At 35.7% G+C, this 18,496-nt stretch overlaps 1 protein-coding gene across 13 annotated transcripts in view; it reads left to right on the top strand.

Annotated features, from left to right (window-relative positions):
- Cacnb2 (calcium voltage-gated channel auxiliary subunit beta 2) overlaps positions 1–18,496 on the top strand; it is a 356,004-nt gene that overhangs the window by 215,614 nt on the left and 121,894 nt on the right. Inside the window, exon 1 of one of the 13 annotated variants that reach the window (XM_015483397.2) lies at positions 14,862–14,880. The exons of the other annotated variants lie outside the window; for them this stretch is intronic. The gene's annotated coding sequence lies outside the window, so the exon portion shown is untranslated. Of the gene's footprint in view, positions 1–14,861; positions 14,881–18,496 lie in introns of those variants that run through there. 13 annotated transcript variants of the gene reach the window in all.

Here is an 18,496-nt window from a genome sequence, read left to right as displayed (position 1 = left end):
CATAATTTGGAAAATAAAATATTTTTCATCACTTTAGGTAGTCACTGGATTAAAACCCAACTGTCGAAGATAAGGGTATAAGTGTCAATAATTTCAATTAGGTGAAAAACAAGGGGAGAAATTTTGGGGGACCACATGGAAGACTTCCCAAAATAAACCCCTTAATTACTCTTTTTTTTTAAAAAAAGGTCATTGAAGCAAGGAATAATTTGATTTTAATATCAATATCATTGCCAATATTATACAAAGCACCTCATTTTAAGTCTGGCCTATCTTCTCATGCAGAGGTTGACAAACTTTTTTTCTGTCAAAGGCTGGCTCATAAATATTTTCGGCTTCAACGTCTCTGTTGCAAAGACTTCATTTTGCTACTAGAAAATAGCAGTAGTCATTGACAACTCCAGGTGGAGTGTGGCCATGTTCCAACCAAGTATTCTTTTTTTAATGAACACTAAAAATTGAGTTTCATGTAATTTTCATATGTCCTAAGATGAGAGTCTTCTGGTTGTTTTTAACTTTTAAAAATTGTGAACCCACATTCGTAGCTCACAAGCCTTATACAGTCAGGCAGTGGGGCTGACTAGACACCCAGGGGTCATCATTGGCTGATCTCTGATAAAAGTCGAGTGGTTAGAACCCTGGAGGGAGTTTCATACAAGCCAAGGCCAAGTGTTATGCTTTCTACAAGAACCTAGTATGAAATTTGGGAACTCATTACAGATGTCCCTGTATAGAAAGCAATTTTATTATGATTTCTGACAATTATACTTGCCAACACACACATTAACCTTAGCGCCTTTATTCAGATGTTACATTTAAATTTCTACCGGGATCTGGGACTGGCAACCATGATTATGAGATACACAGGGCCCTTGAACTCTTTCTTTGGGCTGTTTTGAAAGATCATTGTCTTTATGTTAATCAGGAGCCAGGAACCTTATGCTTCAGCTGCTTGTGGAAGGTATTATCATTAGGAAAATGGTCTAATTAAGAATTTGTTTGGCGGGTTGTGGGTGCAGGCCTGGAGAGTTGCAAACCTGGGAGGGCGAAATTACAGGGACTGGCAACAAAGAAAATCAACGGATAATTATAGTAAACTTCTCCCTAAGCCTGAATGCAAAGCCTGAAATGTGTCAGTTTTCACATTTGAATTATTATATTCAACTAATGACAGCTTACTTGGTGATATGTCAACATGTTAATTCTGAATGAGTGTTAATTGGGTATTTTGGTGCTGAGATGATTTGTTACCTAAAACACTGACACAACCTGAAATTCTCAGAATTTTATAATTCAGTGGCACATACAGGATTTGTTTCCTCTAGATTTGATTGCTTTATTCAAGATGTATAACTCCATTAATAAATCGGAACTGTAATTATTAGCCTTCTTAATGACATGATAGGACTTTTTTTGAATCAGCCTATTCACAGAGCAGGGCATTCAGAATGGGGCTGGTTGGAATTTGGAGCTTCACTTTAAAAACCAAAAACATAACTCCCTTTCCCCCTTCTGCTTCTAACTCCCCAGAACAAATCTGAGTGCCATCCTAATCTAGTGCTGGCCTAGGTGATTGGGGTTGGGGGAGTGTTGGTTTTTTGTTTTTGTTTTTCTTTCTTTCTTTTTTTTGTTCTTTTTAACTGCTTTTATTACAATGTAGTTGTTAAGTAGCATAAAGGAAGACCTTTCTTTTCCTTTTTTTTTTTCTTTAATTCTGAAGATTGCTCAGAATTTTCTACCAGAAACCTTGTTTTCTTTTTCTGTTTTTTAAAATCATGGTAAAATAAGCATAACATAAAATTCACATTTTTACACATTATTTAAAATTTAATAGATAATCCAAAACACAATTTAATACAAAACATCACATAAATTTGGTGTTATATTATTTTATTATGTGGTATGATGGACATAATTTAGTAAGAGGTCAATACACCACAAGTTAGTTAGGATAAAATTATTAATGTTAAACAAGGTAAACAATAAGAAGAATTGCAGCCAATAAGACTTACTTTGCTTTCTAACAAGGAAAGTTTGAATATGAATCAAAAGGGTACCTAAAAATTCAACCTAAAAGAAGGGTGTGCACGACTGTGTGCCTAAAACTGTGAATCTGCCTCTCATAGCTTGCATTTTTTTTTTTTAGAAAAATAACATTTTAATCAGATGGATATTATTTTTTAAAATTTTTTTAAAAATTTTTATTTGTTCTTTTTAGCAATATGTCAAAATACATTCTACTGTCATGTATTACGTTTTTACCATGTTATATGATGTTAAGTACATTACGTTCACCTTGTTATACAGTTGTTACACTGTCCAGCTCCAGATTTTTTTCTCTTTTCCAAATAAGTGTCTGTACCCATTAAACACTAACTCCTTATTCTTTCCACCCTAGAACCCTGGGAACCAGCCTTCTGCTTTGTCTGTGAATGTGAGTACTCTAGGGACTTTGTGTAACATAGACTCATGTATTATTTGTCTTTTTATGACTGGCTTATTATTTATTTTCAAAGTTCATCAAACTATTTCTAAATGCTTCAAATAAACACTTTTAGTTCTGATTCAATATAATTCATGCTTGAATCTCAAGAATCAAGTGCTCCTAACAATTTTTTTTTTTTAATGTTTTAAAATGCTGATTGAATCACCGGGCAATTTTTTTTTTTTTCATTTTGTTTTTTAGCCCAAAATAAAAGGTTTGATGTTGAAAATTATTTTTGGGGGGGTTGGGGGGCCGTGTTTCCTGGGGATTGAACTCGGGAACACTCAACCACTGAGTCACATCCTCATCCCTATTTTGTATTTTATTTAAAGACAGGGTCTCACTGAATTGCTTGGCACCTCACAGTTGCTGAGGCTGGCTTTGAACTCGCAATCCTTCTGCCTCAGCCTCCGGAGCCACTGAGGAAAATTCTTGAATGTTACAGTCTAAGTATGGGAATCCAAGTGTACTTTTTGTATGGGGGTAAGGAACTATTTTGAGAATGATCTTACATTAAATTACCTTAGAAAGTAACTGACAAGTTATTAATAAGGAAAATGATCTTTTGAGGTTAGATTTAGAGAAAGAGGCCTTGTAATATTTTTAACTTTTCATATCACTGAAGAAAAAGATTAACTGAAAAAAATAATATGCCAACTGGAGGATCCTACTTAGAAAACAAATGTAAACTTTTCTCTATGCAATCCAAATTTCATGTTAATTAGCGCCCCCACCCAAAAGGAAAACGATAGTGCCGTCCCTCCATGGTGGGCTGCCTTGCTTGTAAGCACCCCCAGGAGCCTCTCTGAAGAATGAGAGCAGCTGGTTTTCTGAAAGTAGAAAGAAGTGAGATCAACAGAGTAGTTAGTACTAATTGCTGAGACCAAGTCTCCAGATGCAGTTCCAGCTGGGGAAATTATCCTTCTGGCTGCTGTCCCCTGGTTCTGTTGTCAGTAATAACAAGTAGGAAGCCCCACCTCTCCTGTATAATGGAAGGTTCATTTTAATATGACTTAATGAACTACGGAGTTGGAATGTGGAGGAGTAGCAATATATCAGTGAGCACTGTATTAATAAAATATGTGCTACATACAGACAGAAATAGGTCCTGAAAAGATATCATTCCCTAATGACGTGAATTCACAGTGTGACTCACACCAAGCTACAAAATCCTGCTGGCCACAGGCAGGTAGGGTCCACTGATCAGACGTGTCTCTGGATGCTGTGGGAAAATGTTCTTTTACTTAGTTCCTCGTGAATACCACAAAACAATAACTAGAAAAGGATTGAATTCACATGGTGGACTGAGACTTTCATGTATTTTTACCAGGTCATCAATTGTCAGCAAAACTGTACATGTTATTACATGGTATAAATGATAGATAATGAGTTCTAACATTGTTTTTCAGTTCCCAAAAAACACATCAGCAGAAAAAAAAAAAAAAAAAAATTGTACTTGCTCAGTCTGAAGCTCTTGTTTTCTAACATTTCCAGATTGCTCCAGATTTTACTCAGGAGTAATCCTTTCTGATAAGCTCTGCAAATGCATATCACCCAAGAATTATTTTTCTCTCTTCCTTCTGTGGACTTCTTTCCCTATTTGGGTACTCAGTGTCGCAGGCCAGGTGCTGGTTTTCTCATGACTGGATTTCTCTGTGGAAGGAATCATCAATGATGGATTATTTGCTAAACAACCCATGGAACTGTCAACCCAGACCACAGAAGTTTTTCTTTTACTAGTCATCCAAGGCTTGATATGATAGACCAAGACACTCTTTGGCTTACCCACAAATGTTTATTGTGGTACAAGATATGTTCCGAGATGCAAGCAAAGGCCACATTATATAGGTTAGGATTTTGGATTTTATTTTAAATGGAAATATTTTAAACAGAGTAATGTAATCTGTGCACACGCGCATGAACACACACACATACACACACACACACACACACGGTTGGGGGAAAAGGTAGAAGCAGAAAAGTCATTTAGAAAATTGCCACCAGAACCTACAAGAGATGAGTGATTTGACTAGTGTTATGGTGATGAAGTGGAAAGAGTAGCAATGATATTTTCATACAAATAAAAGAGTAGCTTCATTTTCATCTAACGAACAGTTATTGAGTTCCTAATGGGTACTGACTCTTGTTCTAGATACTGGGAATTCAGTAGTAAATAGAAGCCGCATAAATCCTCATAGTCATGAAGCTGAGCTTTCAGTGGGTTGAGTCAGATGATAAGTAATTAAATATATACATATTTAATATATATGTATATAATATATGTCTGACATATAATACTATATGGCATGCCAGAAGGAAAGAGGAGGGAGGGACATTGAGCCAAGGAGAAGAATACTGGGTAGCTGATGGATTACTGTTTTAAATGTACAGTTACTATGTCGGATAAAGATTTTTGACATTAGTGAGTCACAAAGACATTTTGGAGGGAAAAGTAAAAGATGTGCCCCAAAGCAGAATTAACAGATACAAAGAGGTGCCTGTTCCCAAGGAGTTCTGTTGTCATTTCCAGAGTCCTCCAAATCAATAGGCTCCATTTCTGCCTTTGGGTAGTATTGTCATGTTTGAGAGTAACTTCAGTATTCTCACCATAAAAGTAAAGTGTACCTGTTCTTTAGTAATTGAGAAATATATTCCAAGTAATTAATATACATTAATTACTTGGAAGTGATTAAATAAAATATATATGTATAAAATGAGAAAAATTACAAGAATTGAGAGTAGAGAAAGATATTGCAAATATCTTACAGAAAATGACCTGAGGATTTTGCTTTTAAATGTCTTTTAAGAGTGAACAATCAAGCATCAAGCATTACAGAAGGCTACAACAGTGAAAGTCAAGTCTCTCCCTCTCTAATCTTGGATTCCTTAGTTCTCTTCCCTATAGATGACCACTGTTGCCTTTTGGGTCTGTCCTGGAATAGTGGCTTTCAACCTAGGTTGAACCAGGAATCACATGCAGGGCTTTGAAAGGTACTATGGACTTGTCCCATCCCCAGAGGTTCTGATTGAATTGGTCTAGGATATAGAGTAGAGATTTGTTTAATACCCTTACTTGGGTTATTTTAATATGCATACACTGAAATGTTCTAGAGATGATCTATATGCTGATAAATGAATACATTTTTCAAAAAAAAAATATGAATGATAGTAAAACCATATTCACTATTCTAATTCCTTTATCTGTAAAGTTATTTCATGTTTGCATATATCGCTAGATATCTGATTATTTTTACTGTCTGAATAATATGCTGTTATACAGATGCAACATAATTTATTTAATCACTTCCCTACTATTGGACAGTAATCTTACTTAAAGTCCTCTGTTGACACAAATGATGCACATTCTTTTTAAAAAATATTTTTTTAGTTGTAGATGGACACAATACCTTCGTTTTAATTATTTTTATGTGGTGCTGAGGATCAAACCCAGTGCCTCACACATGCCAGGCAAGCACTCCACCACTGAGGCACAATCCTAGCCCTGATACACATTCTTATGTGTGCATGCTTATATAATGTTTATATGTTTATCTAAGATAAAAAATTCTACAATCAAAAATGAAATTTTGAATCAAAGATAAATAAAATTTTAATTTTGATACATCCTACCAAATTTAATTCATAAAGAACAATGTGAAAAAGTACTATACCGGTAGTAATAGTTCATCTTTACTTTTATATTTTTCCAATAAAATTTTAAAAATAGTATTTTCTTGGATTTTGCCTGCTTTAACATCAGGACTAAAATTAGACATTTTCCATATGCTTAAAAGTATTTTCATGTGAATATCTTACTATTTTTTTTCCTCTCCTCACCCATTTTCTACTAGGTTATTGGTTGATCTTATTGACTTATAAGATCTGTTACTATGTGAAAGAAATCAAACTTCTGTCATTGATAGACACATTCCCAGTTTTATTAATAGTTTTTTATGTATGGTTTTAAATTTTGTGTAGCAAAATGTATAGCTTTTATTAAGTTGTGAAGTTTTTCAGATCAACTGGAAGAGACCAAGTTCAGATGATAAGCTGCTGGCAGACACAGAATCTGCCCTGCGTGTTCTTATACCCTCAGTACCTGGCATGGGGTCGACTGGTTGAAAGAATAGCAGGATGTAAATGTGATGATAAAGAATCACTAAAGCTGACACATATTCACCCAGAAGTTAAGGAAGTAATGGTATCACCCTAATTTAATTTCCCTTGTCATTAAATGCATCAACTTGTACCTGTAGTACTGAGTTCCAGAAGGCACATTCAGTTATTTCAAAAACCCTCCTCTTTGTCAATAAATTCCATCTCCTTAAGTACCAAGGTCTTTCTCCCCTTCACTTTGGTCCTTCTGCTGTGGAATTTTGTTCCCTTAATTCTTTCTGTGACTATTTTCTGTCAACTTCCAAACTCAGCCTAACTTTGCGTTTGGAAGTCTCTTCTGAGTCCCATCTCAATTTCCTTACAATTGTTTTTCCCAGGACCCTATTTTTTTTTCTTGATAGACATTACCAGAACTGCCAGCCTATTGTTACCTCTAGATGTATGCCTCCCTCAGTAGACCGGAAGCCCCACTCATGTCTTAGTCCCATATATGTACTGGGGTTGGGGGACAGAGTTCCCTGCTCTCATCATGGGTAATATATGATCATGTATACAGATGTTGGGAAAGGAAGATAAGAATAGTAATGCTTTGCTCAATTCACAATAGCTAAGCTATGGAACCAACTTGGGTGCCCTTCAACAGATGAATGGGTAAAGAAAATGTGGTACATATACACAATGGAATATTGCTCACCCATAAAGAAGACTAAAATTATGTCATTTGCCAGTAAATGGATAGAACTGGAGACTATCATATTGAGTGAAATAAGCCAGTACCCAAACCTGAAGGCTAAATGTTCTCTCTCTATGTGGTGCTGATTCACAATAGGTCCTAATGGTGGGGAGGTTCACCAGATTAGATGAGGAAAGTGAGGGAAAGAGTGTGGGATGGGAATGGGAAAGACAGTAGAATGAATTGGATATAACTTTCCTATGTGCACATATGAATACACGACCAGTGTTAACTCCACATCACGTACAACCAAAAAATGGGAAGTTGTGCTCCATGTACGCGTGATATGTCAAAATATATTCTAATGTCATGTGTAACAAGAAAGAACAAATAAATTTTTTAAACAAATTTTTTAAAAGAATAGGAATGCTTGTACATGATGATAAATGATAATCTCTTAAATAAAGTGGAAGACCCAGAAAGTATATTTTTGGTTTAGAAGGTCCGACTCTGATGTGTCTCAATAGCAGTGGTACCTGCATATCACACACACTGTTCCAAGCTGTGAGACAGTGCATGGTCGACAGGCAGTGGTCACCATCCTCATCCAGACATCTGTATCCTCAACAAACTGTCAGGTCATTTTTGCCCTGCTTGATGAAAGTTTTACCAAAGTTCATTACACCTGAAAATCCTAAAACAGCAGATATTTCTGTGAATTGTATACGCATTTAAAATGCGTTCTCATTTGTGAGACAGAAAGCGTGGCATTAATTGCTTTGACCAGCTGGACATGTCCATGTTTTATTAAACGTTCTCAACATAGTTTGGAATTTCTAACATTAATATTTTATTCCAATGGTACATTTCCAACTGAGGGATCTAAAACTTGCAGCCTTTTTCATACACAGATGCATAGGAATAATTGACTCTCGTTCTTAAGTCACTTCCCAAAGGTGGCGAGTTGCTTAAGGGATGAATTAGCTATACTAGGTCACTAGGGTACTTTACAGTGCTGTATTACTAAGCTCTGCATACCACTGGTGTTTTTCCAACCAAATCCCTCATCGTGTAGCCTATTTTTAATATTAAATCTCTCTGAACCAAAGTCCTATCTCCCTTGAAGGTCAGAGTTTTAGAGCAGTATATTAATAATTTACTACCAAATTACTGAGTCATTTGGCCTGCTTAAGGACCTCACCCAATACTAACAAATAATTTAAATGCTGACATGAGAAAGGACCATGTTTTAGGTGGAAAGTTGTAATTTTTTTACATTTTAACAAGGAAATGGTACTTCACAATGTTAACATTTTATGACTAGATATTTTTCTTTTGATTCTTATTTCTTACCTGAAATAATTTCTGTACCAACATTTTACTATTTTACTTTATTACTGTCAAGAGACCTAGTCCTTGGTTTTTTTCATAGTTAAAAAAAAATCAAGGTTAAATCCATTAGAGAAAATATGTATGTTAACCATCGTTTTTTACATCAAAAAAATCTTCAAGACATTTCAGTTGCTATGGAAAAGCCTTTTACTTTTATTCACAAAAATGTTAACATTTACAGAAAATGATTTAAAATAACCTCCCCATTGTTTCTGCAAAGTAATCTAACCCTATCTCTTATATTTTTTGTGGTGGTATTTCTAGTATTTTTTCTTACATGAATGCATGTATATTGAGAAATGATTCAGAGTTTGGTTTGGTTTGTTTTCCCAGTCACAATCATCATAAACATTTGCCTACACACAATACTCTTTAGTCTTTGTAACTATTTTCAGGGTTGTCTATTAAGTATCTGGATCATAATTTTTAAAATTTCTTAAGCTAGGTCCAGAAGTGAAATTATTAATCTATATTCATCTGGATACATGTCTAGAGGAAGGAGAAATTTGTCTTCCTAAAAGGTTGTTCTAGTTGAAAACTATCAGCACGAAATCCAAGTACCCGTGTTATTGCAACCTCCTGACAGTGTGAACTGGCCGTTTGCAAAGAATACCAAATGACTGAGGAAACAGGTATTGTTTAGTTGAGTGAGATTCCACACTTTTTCCTGTTGCCTGTGACGAGTTGATTTGGGTGGTGGTGTCAGTTTTCTATTCATATTTTTGTTTACTTATATCTGTCCATCTTCTATGGGTTTTCTTATCAATTGGTATGTCTTGGGTATTGTGACAAGAAAATGTTGGAGATTAAACTTCTTAAGAAGTGAAGCCATATCCCTTTCACAGCAGTGTAGTTCTCGAGGACACATGTGGTGGCTGTCCATTAGTGTCTGTGGATAGATGTTTCTTTGACACCTGGGGTGGGGGGATTCACCTTGGAAGACAAGAGCCAAAATTCTTTTGATTATTTTACAACTCAGGAAAAGGCCTAACTCTTGGCCATGTCATCTTTTCAGATGGCCTTTCTTTAGTAGTAAAGAGCCAATTCCAATGTTTCAGTTTTGTATTTGTTCAGTTAGTAGCATTTCTGTAAAATATACTGCTCCAGGGACAATGGAAGAACATGTACTTAGCATGCACAAAGCCCTGGGTTGAATCTCCATTTACAAACACACACACACACACACACACACACGCATGCACGTACACACACACACACACGTATGCATAGGAAGGTAGTCCTATACACTATACCTATATATTCATATTACTCAAAATTATTTAAAGAAATATCTTCCTCTGGCTTAATATTTAAAAACACTCTGTCTGCATAGACATTATCTGCATCAACAGATTTCCTGATGTGAATTTTAAAGTCCATCTTGAAGTGACGATGAACATTCATACATGTCATGCTTACAGTGTATTTGCAGCCATTTGTAAGAAAAATTTCAAGAGCACTCTTTCTAATAGACTCCATTTAGTGTATTCGTTTTGCCAAAAATTAGCCTGGGGAATATTTACATGACTTATCTTTTGCTGTGCAGTGAGTCATTGGGAGTTTTAAGACTGGAACTTTAAGTTTCTGGAATGAAGAAGTGAAATTTAATAGGGAAAGATACTTCACACACACAAACACACACACACACACACACACAAATAAACAAACTTTATCATCTTGTCAAAATACAAAAATCTCCTTCTTTGGAAGAATGATACTATATAAATTTTAAGTATACTTAGTTTTTTTAAAAACATTAAAGTGCATTTCTTGTTCTAGAGCAGTTATTTAACCAGCTGACCTATAGTTGACATTTGTACAAAGCTAATGAACTTGGTATTTACTGAAGTTTATGATAATAACACCAGGGACATATGTTCAAGCTGAAGTCTTTGTTTTATTCTTTCATTCACTTATAAATATTTATTGCCGACTCACTATGGTTAGCCAGGTTTCTGTTGTTTGATGTTATTTTTGTTTTGTTTTGTTTTGTTTTGAAGGACACAAACCTGTTTAGGAGTGCTTAGAAATGTTTAGAAATGCTGAGGAAAACCCCAGAGATCTTCAAGATATGAGATGTGAGGAAGAATAGACTACCTCTCAACTCTTGTTCATTCATTCAACAAATGCTTATAAGTATGTATCCCATGTCTGGCAGTATTCTAGGCACTTGAGGCATATGAGTGAATGAAACTTAAAGGGCTATATTCTAGTGGAAGGAAACGCACACTAGTCAATATAGTAAGTAAATTTATATGTTAGAAGGCAAAGACACTGTTTTTGTAAGTAGGACAGAATGAGATGGGTAATACGGGCCTATAGTTTTAAATGAGATTAAAAAATAAAACATAGGTGACCTTCAACAATGCATGGATAAAGAAAATTTGGTACATACACACAGTGGAATATTACTTAGCCATAAAGAAAATGAAATTATGGCATTTGCTGGTAAATGGATAGAACTGAAGACTCTCATATTAAGTGGAGTAAGTCAATCCCCAAACCCAAAGCCTCACTGAAAAGTTTGAGCAAGGCTTGAAGGAGGTGATAGTTAGATGTAATGAAATCTGGGGATGGAGAATTTCTAGTGTAACCAACATCATGGAGGCCGGGGGGTGGGGTGGAGCAGGAAGGAGGGGTTGTATATGGTTGGGGAGCAGGCACCCGGAAGAGGGTGTAGGAGTTGGGTGGAAGAAGAGACAGGAAGGAGCAAAGGAGACTTGAAAGGAGCAGCCAGAGAAGGAAGAGAAGACCCAGGGAGAGTGCTTTCTTAAAACCAAGTCGAGAAAGGGAGTCGAGGGTGGGAGGTGATGAGCTATGCTAACTGCTATGGTGGGTTGAAAAGTAGAGCCCTGGGACCTGATCACTGGGTTTTAGCCTTACAGTATGGATGGCCTTCATGAGCTTTTGCAGGGTGAAGGGAGTGGGGTTAAGAGAGAACAGGAAGAGAACTGGAATACAGGCAACATTTTCGAGGTGTCTTTTTTTCTGCAAAGGAGAATAAAGCAATGGGCAGGAGTGTGCAGAGGAAATAGAGTCAACCGAAGGTCTTCTTAGGAAGAGAAATAATGACCTGTGCATGCCGGGCACAAGATTTGTCCATGCAGCGTTCCACTGGGAACTCCTATTCCAAAACTCCCCACCTACAATTCATTCACTCCTTTATTCCCATTTCATTCAACTTGCTTCAGCAATATATTGAGACAGGGGAGCTCAGCAACAGTTGCCTGAATATATTCTGTCTTATTACTAGGAAGATTGTTTTCCATAAGAAATTACATTAGCAAAAAAATTCTTGTCTATCACCTTTGGTAACTATATATATATATATATATATATATATATATATATCAAAGTCCTAAAAGTCTTCCTTATATACAAATACACCCAATATTTAAAAAAAAATTCTTTTGTAGTTGTAGATGGATAGAATGTCTTTATTTTATTTACTTTTATGTGGTGCTAAGGATGGAAGCCAGTGCCTCACACAGATTAGGCAAGCGCTCTGCCACTGAGCTACAGCCCCAGCCCCACCCAATATGTGTTAATGCGATTGAATAGAAATTATTCTATGCCAGAAATCCAGAATTCAAAATAATATAAAAAGTGACCATATAATTTTAACTTTTTAAAAATGGTTGGTTTTGACCATATCAAATATTGGGCAGAGGCTCCTGTATAGACAGACATTTTGCTGGTATCTGAAGGAATAACAAAGCAATAACAGTGCTTTGGTATGTTACTCTTAATAATATGCAAGTTAGTCACATCTCTGTGCTTGAGACCAATCATTGGTACTGTTCAATTAACTTCAGCTTCAAGGATGAAAACTAGCAAGTGTTCCTACTAAACTGTGAAAAGTGACTCAGGAGACCCCCAGATTCTCACCAGGGGTTAGCAGCCTTGGAGGCTACAGAAGGCCAGCTTGCCAAAGTTATTTTCATTTCCAGGGAAAAAAAGAAAGGAAAAATTGACTTGGACTGTTCTGCTATTCTACTTATCTATCTATTCTACTGTTTCCATTGCATATAAGTAAGGAAAAGAATGTATCATCATTTTGAGATGCTCTGAGCAGCCAAGATACTTGCAGCAAGCAGCCAAGTCTGCAAGATAGCGCTACATTAGTGAATGTGAAATTATCACTTTCATGAGATCCTCATTGTACCTTTGTTGTGCCTTTTGGAAAGATAAAATTTAAAAATCTATGAAACTGTATGTGTTGGTGCATGAGAGAGAAAGAAAGGTGCTTACCGGGGCACCCAGCTTAAGAAAGCTAGAGGGAATAATTTGAAACTCATCATGATCTTTATGGCCATTAGAAATGGCTATAATGTGACTGGCACACAGGGAAAAAAAAAGGTTTCTGAATAACAGAAACATCAGTTGTATGTAGAGGCTTGTTCCGGCTTTTATTTTTATGAGCTGATATACACATGGGCTTGAATTCAGACTGCTAGAAGTTAACTTCAAGTTCCTTTGGTTACTAGCTGTGTAACTTTCTCAGGTAACTTAACCTCTATGCCTCAGTTTTCCTATCAGTAAAATGGAGTTAGAGATTAAATTAGGTAATACTTGTGAATCAGCACAGTTCCTGACACAATTATTATCATTCACCTACCAAGGGCAAGTTGGCTGTTGTAATTATTAACACGATGTAGAACCATCTCAAACACACCCTCCTTACCTCTAAGAGATAGGACTAGATTGAGAAAGAAGAAAACCCAAGAACTCTGTTCGTCTCATAAAACATGGTGTTCCCAATAATGTGGACTTTACCAACGGCAATTTCAGTGCCCACTCCTAATTAAAAGAATCATACATGTACAAGATCCATCTGAAATGATGCTGTGTAAATGCAGAAGTCTCCTATACATAGTGCAGGCTTCTGTGTGTATCCATGTGGGGTGGGTGAGAGGAGAGAAAGCTTAAACAAATCTTTCTTAAAGGATAGCACATCGCACTCTGGCCTCTATGCAATTCATTGAACATGCTACATATGTCTGGTCCTTAGGGCTTTATCACATGCTGTTCCCTCTACCTGGACATCTCTTTGCTTAATACAGTTCAGGGCAAAGTATTTTCTTTTATTCTTTGGGTTTTAACTTAGTGTCATCTCAGACTATCATCTCAGCACCCTAACTAAAACACTGTCCCCTTCTTTCATCATTCTATCATCTCAGTCTTTATTTTCATTTTTCCTTCATTTTTCCTGCTAACTTGAAAAAAAAGTAAAACACCTTTGCTAGAATATCAAGCTCAGTGGTAGAAAGGAAGTTTCTATTTTATAGCCACATTCCTAGCATTTAGCTTACAGTTGGGGCACTTAGAGTTTCAAAGCAGTAATACTCAATAAATGCTTGTGGCTTTTTCTGTTGTGGCTTTTTTTATTACAAAATTTTATCTCTGTCATGACATACTATAGCTTCACAAAGTTTGGAATTTTTCGTATTCTCTTGATAAAATTGAAACTAACATGATAGCTTTTACATAATCATAAAACCCTCAGAGGTGATCTTGCAAAGATTCTTCATTGACACCTTGGTAACTATGTTGACATCAAGCCAAATGATAGTCAATCACAGCACCTCATTGTATGAATTGAAGAGTAATTTTATGATATTTGCAAACTAAAGTACACAGTATTTATGAAAATGTGCTTAATTGCAATGCATTATATAATTTGAGTTTTTAAAGTTGAGATCTCTCAAACCGAAAGGTTAAATGAGACTCAGATCACACAAAGGCCTTGCATAGACTTTATTTTGATCCTGATTTAACCAAACTTTTGAATTAAAATTGTTGCAGAATTGGGGAAATTTTAATACTGCCTTGTTGGTTTTAATATTTTGTTATTATTACTAATTTTAGGTATGTTAATGTACTATGGTTATGATTTAAGAGAATCCCTTAGCTCTTAAAGATCTATAATGAACATTTTAGAAATGAAATGATACCTTTGACTTGCTTATAAATAATCTAGGGTTGGGAGAAAATAGTAGATGTGGATGGAAATGAATTAAGATGAATTGACCACAGTTGATAATTATTGAAGTTACATCATGGAGACATGAGGGTTAATTATATTTTTCTGTCCTAATTTGATATGTGTTTGAAACTTTTTAAATATTTATTTTTAAGTTTTAGGTGGACACAATGTCTTTATTTTACATTTATGTGGTGCTGAGGATCGAACCCAGTGCCTTGTGCATGCTAAGTGAACACTCTACCACTGAGCCACAACTCCAGGCCCTCTTGAAATTTTTTATGATAAAATTATTTTAAATTTTACTGTTAAGTCATTCATTAGGACAATAGTTATGTGATATCCGTATGTTCTCATTCTCTTTCTCATTTTCCCCCCTCCTTAGGCTTCTCCTCAACAAAGTTCTTTCCTCTCTGTGAATCCTAAAGGGGTCTCTCTGTTACTATTGAAATAACTACAAAAGATAATAATTCTTGAGCACCTATCATAATAAGAATATCATTATCTGATCCTGGATACTGAATTTTGAGGGTCCCAAAGCAGCTCATATCTTGCCAAGTTTATATTTTACAAAAATGAGGTCAACAAGAACATACTGTTCTGCATTCTTCTGTATTTTACTTAATAAGTTCCTATGACCTTTAAATTTAAATAAATCTTTTTATTTTAAAAAAGTTGAAATCTCTCATTATCCATGAATGAGTTATTAAGAAATAACAGTTAAGATTTCTGAAGCAATCTAGATTGCTTTCCAGAACAAAAGTTAATTCTTCCAAATGGTAAGAGAGATGATAATGAGAAATAAAAGAATTATCACCCCACCATCAGACAGTCGACAATAGAATTCTTTCCCTTTGGTCCTTGTCTGTTTTGCTGTATTCTAAAAAATGGGGGTCTGGCCCATGTGGCAATGGAATGTCATTTCTGTTAATGGCAGGTTGAAGGGAAACAGCTGGAGTCACTTTGCCATTGGGGTTGGCACAGTTCTGTGCATGAGGTTTGAGTCTGAAGAGGATAAAGCCTTGTCAAGAATCAGGGTGTCCTTGGGGTACTATGAGAAACTGATTTTGCTCAAGAATGTCGCTTTAGATTTCACATGAAGAATTTCTACAGAAATAGATGACATAATTTGGGATCCAAGATGCCACTTTTAAGTAGGCTTACAACTCTTATCCTTTTGACTTTAAAAGAGAAAAAAACAAGAACACTCACAAAAACTGGTGCTGGAAATATATATGACTGTGAAACAGGAGAGTACAACATCCAAAAAGCAAACTTTACACATACAAACAAAGGTGTTAAAGGAAAAGGATGAGGCTGTATTGTGCAAATATTTGACATCAAAGTGGATAGAGAAAGTGAAAAGTTGATAAAAGAGTAAGTTAATCTGATTAAACTGTTTTCCTCTCTTAGAGTGAAAGTTCTAAGCATCAAAGTAGAAGATCCTAGGATGGAGTGTGGGGTTAGACCTTAGACTCAAACTGCAAGTTGGAACTGTACAATTAGCAATGTGAATACTGAGACGGAGACAAGCAAATGTGGGTAGGTGAAAGGAAGAGGGAAGGACAGAACCTTCTGAAGAAGGGTCACATTATAGGAACTGCAGAGACCCAGGGTACATCTTGTAATGACCCTGTTTGAGAGCTATGGAAATGGCTGCCAACTGTTCCTGTCAGGACTACTTGAGGCACCATGACCCAGAAAGTCCAAATGGTACCAAAGGCTTAAGTAGCTCTATCACTTCTAACCATACAAATCCATACTCCCAGAAGGAAGGAGATCAATTGTAATGCCTATGTTAGGAGGTGACTTTGAGACAACTCCAGACACAAAAATATGCTACTCTTTAACAGTGTTTGTGTCTGGGTACAGAATTTGAGGTGATGGTTCTTTTTGTCTCTTTTAAAAGTACATTTAACTTCTATAATGAAAAATATTTTGAAAGTCTATACTATATCAGATGGAAGGAATAAAAATAATCTGGTTCTTTCAATAGGCTAAAGATCAGGACTGGGGTTATAGCTCGGTTGGTAGAGTGTTTGCCTCATATGCATAAGACCCTGGGTTCAATCCCCACCACCACCAAAAAACAAAACAAAACAAAAAAACAAAATTAAAGATCAGTTCAGTTCATAGTGACATCTTATAAAATAGTCAAAGGTTGCTGCAAATATTCAAAAGGTCATTGCCAAGGGTCAATGAAGAGATTTTTTTAAAAACTGCTTAATTATTTAAAACTGGAAACAGGTCTCAAAATGATTGTGTAATTCCAAAGTGACATCTGATTATGAGCAAAGGACTTTTAAAATCTTATTCTGTTTAACAGCAATTGAGATGATAAAAAAGTATATGTTTTTATTATGTACTTCATATGTTATTTTGAGTTTTTTTTTTTTAATTTTTAATTTTGAGATAGGATCTCACTAAACTGCTTATGGCCTCTTGCTAAATTGCTGAGGCTGGCTTTGAACTTGTGCTCCTCCTGTCTTAGCTTATGAGCCACTGGGATTATAAGCATGCACCACCATGTCCAGCTATTTTGAGGTTCTTTAATGATAGAAAATTTGTATTTTCATTGAAATGTGGCCTGAACTGTCACCCAGGTGATTAGGGTTTCAAAAATGCCAAAATGGGTGACAACAGGGCTATGGGCAAAAAGTGTGCTTCTTGGTCATTTTCTAGTTTAGGAAGTTCCCTGGGAAGATTAGGAATCCCCTACTGTATATATATGTGTGTGTTACAAGACTCATTTGTCCCTCGTAATTTGCTTGAACAAAAATTAAAATGCATTTCTATTCTCCAGGCATTTTTCATTCACTTCATAACAATATAAATTATCTGTTTATTTACATCATAATGTTAAATTGAGGTATAGTTGTTCTTTAACTTTTATTCCAAAGCTCCTATTCTATTATTATTATTATTATTATTATTATTATTATTATTATTATTTAAAAGCATTTAAAGCAGTAAGATTGGTATTAGCCTAGAAACCAAAGGAAGGAGGGAGGGAGGGACTTTACAGAAGTCCCACTGCACTCAAATAAGTGCAATTTGGTTTTCAGTTTTTATGTTTAAGAAACCCAGAAGTGTGCATTTCTTCATAGTTGATCCTTAAAAATAAAAGTCCATTTGTACAAGCTACTCATAACCTTAACATCCTTCCTCTGAGCCCCAGTCACCTTATCTACAAGAAGAGTTTGGACTCCATTACTGTATTCTGTGAATCTTAACACAAGCTAATAAAGCAACCTATCTTTGCAATTTCTTCATATATGTATTGTAACAATTCACAGTTATTTATTCTGGTGGCTTATTTCAAATGGCATTTTCTCCGTTGGCGAAGCAATTCAAAGTCATTCTGAGCTCAGTTAAACTCATTGCTGTATAGGGCTGTGATTACTTCCATGTCCTAATTAAAGGGTCAAATCTCTGTCTTACATCTTATTTGAAAAGTCACAAGCAATAAGGAGCTGTATTATATTATGAGTGATGAGCACTGTTTGATTTTTGCCATCCAGTACTGTATATAATATTTATTATCTGTGAATTGCCTTTATGACATAGACATCCTTTCTGTAGCAGGTCATGGAGAGGGATTATTAAATAAAAAGATTACATGCTTTGTCGTTGAGAGAAGGTTTCATCTGAAACAGAAACCTGACAAACATACCATGTGCCCGTTACTATAGAAGCAAAGAGACCTTTCCAGCTGTTTACACTTTGGATGTAAAATGGCAATTTAACATAGACTAACAGTGTGATGTGAGCATCTGCGTAAAAAGGCTACATATGGAGCATGCCCAGTGCGGGTAGTACGTCCTCCTCCCTCCCCCTCCCTCCCCCT

The sequence above is a fragment of the Marmota marmota genome, unplaced genomic scaffold (genome assembly GCF_001458135.2).
Source record: "Marmota marmota marmota unplaced genomic scaffold, marMar, whole genome shotgun sequence".
Classification (NCBI taxonomy): Eukaryota; Metazoa; Chordata; class Mammalia; order Rodentia; family Sciuridae; genus Marmota; species Marmota marmota.
This window is presented reverse-complemented; position numbering and strand designations above follow the sequence as displayed.